This window comes from Papio anubis, chromosome X (genome assembly GCF_008728515.1).
Source record: "Papio anubis isolate 15944 chromosome X, Panubis1.0, whole genome shotgun sequence".
NCBI classification, from domain to species: Eukaryota; Metazoa; Chordata; class Mammalia; order Primates; family Cercopithecidae; genus Papio; species Papio anubis.
In genome coordinates, this window is record NC_044996.1 from 82357749 (window position 1) to 82362622 (window position 4874).

Below are 4874 nucleotides of genomic sequence, written 5' to 3' on the forward strand. Positions count from 1 at the left end.
GCAGTGATTGGATAGCTGCTATAGTTTACTTTCCAAGAGCCAGGACAGGGTGGGTATGGAAATGTTAGGTAGGCTTGGGATACAATTGATTGGAATCCTAGAGCTGTCATTCACTGGCTGACTTCATCTTTCTGAGCCTCATATTTTTCTTTTCTGTAAAATGGAAACTCTAATAATACCTACTTCTCAGAGCTGTTGTGAGAATTAAATGAAATAAGGCAGTGTTTGGCATAGTGCCTGGCACATAATAGGTGTTCAATAATGAAAGGTATTGTGTGGTTGCTGTTAACTTGTGGTGGCAAAGAATGGCAAAAGCAAACAAGTAAATGGCAAAGGTTAAAAAACCCAGGGAAGGCAAGATCAGTCATCCAGCCTGAAGAATAAAGGTAAGACTAGAAATGGATAAAGTCAGAATAGAAAACTGGGGAAAACTGAAAGGGAGAAAATAAAGAGCAAAAGTGCTAAGGATCACCATTATTGGCTGCTGGTAACATGCTCCATGGGTGGTTCAGGCTGGTTTGAAGGGACAATGTCCTCAAAGATAACTAGAAGGCTGTTTTCCACTTGCCACTTTCCCACATTCCCAAACAGTTCATAGGCCCACCTTTGTGAATAACCCTCTGTGTTGGCTGGAGTTAACCCCAAGAAACTGGGGTTGATCAAAACAGGAAGTGGTTGCTTATAGTTATGGTGCTGATGTTAACAGTTCTGCCAAAGTTAGATTTCCCATTCTTCTCCTTTACCCAAAGATCTGAAGTCAGTCAGGAATGGGTAGGGCCAGAGAAACTGAAATCTGAAGGTTTTATCTGTACTTTCCTTGAGTTCCTGAATCTCTCCTCTCTCAGAGGGAGAATATTTATTTGTATTGGTCAATATAGGTTAGGGTGTGCTGCAATAACAAACCATCCCCACAAACTAGTGCTTAAAACAATAAAGGTTTATTTCTTGCTCATGCTGTATGTCCATTGCAGGTCAGCTGAGGGCTCTGCTTATCATAATTATCAGAGACCCAGGATGACAGAGCCTCCATCTCAACCCATTTCCACAATTGCTGCATTAGGGGAGGGAGACAAGCTGAATCATTCACTGACTCATGAACTTTCTACCCAGAAGAGACCTATGTCAATTCTGTTATTTTTTCATTGGCCAAAGCAAGTTACATGACCATACCCAACTTCAGTGGGAGTAGGGAAGTACAACTCTACCGTGTCTGAAGGAGTAAAATAAAAAATAACTGGCAAATGACATTTATGACTACCATGCTTTCTTATTGAAATGTAGGTCCTGGTACATCAATGTGTGGAATAGTTAAAATCTCAGCAGACACATTTCTTCTGTCTCCTGGTTTCTTCTTTTGAGAAGTTATACTGTCTTGGAAGGCTGTGTCCTTGGTCTTTATCCTAGGTCCTTTAGAGGTAGATAAATTGGTTCATGTGCCAGCCAACCTCATTGAAAGAGCATGTGACAATATTCCAGGGTTAACTAGCAGAAGGTGGATTAAAGACTTCTAACCACGTTAGTTTGAGAATCTATGGGAAATGTCAGGATGGAAGTGAGAGGTAAAGACTGTCAATCACATAGAATGGCTACTCCCATCTACAGCCATGCTAACTGTCATGAGAATAGTTACGAGAGAGATAGAACTTCCTCAATTTGTTATGTGGCTACATAATGTCTTAACTTTTACAGTTTGGGGGCAAAGATGAGGGGTTTCTCTAAGAGAGGACAAGACAATGGCTTTTCCATGTGCATGGTCAGTAAACCTTCCCCTTCATCGTGGTTATGCTGGGTTCCTGGAAAGACTGAAATTGCAATGTACTAATCCCTATCAAAGGTGATCTGCCACTAAGAGCCAAGGTGAAACCAATTAGCCCTCTGAGCTTTGGAATACCACAGTCTTGCTGAAGACCTCTGTAGAATGATGAAATTCACTTGGTGAGCAGTTTTAGAAGGGTTTGACTGGGTTCCCACACACTGAGCTGTTGGAAGTGGAAAATCTTATTAAATGGTGTCCAGTGGATATAGCTAGAATGTGAACTAGAGGCCATAACAGTTTTCAGCATGGCTATTACTTGGGCTTTTCCCACAACTGAAAAAAGTACATGTATTTTGGTGACCCTACTATCTACTACCCACGGCCAAACATGCATGTTGGGAGAAGCATCACTGAATCTGTTCCATGGGAGAGTTGAGTCCCTGGGCCTGCTCTTTCCCCCATCCTATGACAATCCAGGCCACAGTATATTCCAGAATGTCATGCAGTTTTATCCACAGGGATCTAGTCCAACAGACCTTACCGATGCTTTGCACCAAACTTGTTATATTTGAATGGACACCTTCTATGGGCAACACAGCAGAGTTAAGAGCTCAGACTCTGAGGTCAGACTGCATGTGTTTGAATTTGGGCTCAGTCACTTACTAGCTGATAACATTGAACAAATTATTTAACTTTTGGAGTTCCAGTTTCCTTAGAATGAAGATAATAATAAGAGCCTCTCAGGGTTGCTTTGATGATTAAATGAGATAATGTATTAATGTATATAAAGCACTTACTGGCCTGCAATAAGTGCTCAATAAGTAGCAACCATCACATCATCATCATCATATTCACCATTATCACCATCTGGAGCCCTGCTAAGATGTCTATTACAAGTGAAATTCTTCCCCAGAGGCCTTGAGTAGGCATATTAATTTGCAGGTTTTTGTGGTCATTCATTCGCTGCCTTCCCCAGCTAGGGCGGTGGTTTTCACCTTGATCTATTGCTGTCAGCACTTAATGTGGGCCTCTCAGGCAGCTGGACAGTCCACCCCTGTCAGTAGCTGAAATGTTGGCCAACTATGTGGCTTCTGGGGAGATATTCTTGGAGCATAAGCTCAGAAAGCTTCCTCCCTCCAGGACTGTAAAGAACAGGACCTTATTTCCAGGGCCCAGGTCTGTATGAAATATGAATACTGTGTGCTGTGCTAGGGCCAGAGGAGTGCATGCTCTGAAATGTTATTGACATAAATCTCTGGGGAGAATAGGGGAAGCTTTACGCACCCTTCAAAACAATAAGCTAAGACTCCCCTAGGACAACCAAGATCACACAAGACTCATGCCACAACTGTTCATCCCCTTTCTTCTGGCTAAATGCAGAGTGGCCTAGATATTCAGGAAGTTGAGGTCTCAGCAGACAGGCACCTTCATGTGTAATCCCAAAAGGAACAGATGAGTAGAGGAGCATCTGCCAGTATCTCACTCTGCCTGACAGGATTTCTACTATCAGCCACCTCCACCTCTACCCAAACCTCAAACCACATGGCTGGAACCAGCCTCTGACACTCCTGAATGATTTGTAGCTTACACCCTGAGCCACTCTCACTGACCCTGCATGTACACTTCTTCCCAACCTGTTGTTGATTTTCTTGACATCAACCTTGTGATTTGTTTCACATCCTCCTCCTACCTCTCATGTCATCTTATGGCCTAGTTCAGTCCTCAGAGAAAATATTAAATTCAACCCCAGTTTTTTTCCAGTTTGTACTTTTTCTTTTCCTCCTTGACTACAGCTAGAGACCTCTGTGGCTACGGTGCTGTTGGCTGGTCTGGCAAGCAGTGATCCTGGAATCTCCACCTGGCTTAGGCCTTCAGGAGCAGTGATCTCAGCAAATCTACAGCAGTTTTATAAGTAGGCAGAACCCTGGACTGCCACGTCAACTATTGTATTGTGGCCCTCTTAGTAGTACTAGGAGTGTTATACTACATCATGACCAGCATCCAGCATGTACTTCAAAACTGTGAAGTGGTGATATATTTGAGCAGCATAAGTATCTATACCTCAGGCCAGATGGTTTGGGTGACTTACAGAGCAATCATCCTTGGCTACCCCAGAGTAGCATTTCCAGGGACCATTCTTTTTCCTTAAAACATTTGGATAATGCTGACAAAAGTGACTGTGGTCTTGGAACAGGGGCTCCCTTAGAATCTTATAATTATAAGGTTTCTTAGTTTCATGGGCTACTATTACCTTCCCATTTACAGAAACCTGACTTGTCCCCATCTCCAATGCTACTCCTGGGCCAAACCATCACCATCTGTCTCCTGGACCACTGCAATAGCCTAACCTATCTCTTCATTTCCACCCTTGAGCACCTATAGTACATTCTACATAAGCAGCTAGAATGATCTTTTAAATACAAATTATACCATACCACTCCCATGTATAAATCTCTCCAATATATTGTGGTAATGTTTAAAAATAAAGAGTCCTCATTTTGTAGCTATATAATAAAGTATTTACGGATTAAGGGACATGCTATCTGGATTATGCTTAATAATTCAGAGCCTATGGGTGGAGTGGAGGGTATAAAGGAAATAAGATTGACCATATGTTAGTTGTTGGAGCTGAGTGATGGTACATGAAGATTCATTGTATCATTCTAATTTGTTATATGTTTGAAATTTTCCATGGTTAAATGCAAAACAAAACAAAACAATGAAACAAACAGCAGCAGCCACAATAAAACCTTTCAATGGCTTCTTATCGTATTTAGAACAAGATCAACTCATAACCATGGCCTCCAATGTCCGCTAATCCTGCCGCTAACCAACTTTCTGACTTGATCTTCCACCACTTTCCCCTCAGCCATGCCAGCCTTCTTGCTTTACCTTAAACACACCAAAATCCATCTCGAGGTCTGTTCCCTCTGCTCTGTTTCCTTTGCCTGGAATGCCTGCCACCGTAGCCACATAGTTTGCTCTTTTCATTATTTAGTTTCTCAGATCCAATGGCTCTTTCTCAGAGAGGCTATCTCTGACTACCTCTTACTATAGAGTCAGACACATAGATCTCCTGTCTACAACCACTTGTACATATAGATAGATTTCCTCTTGT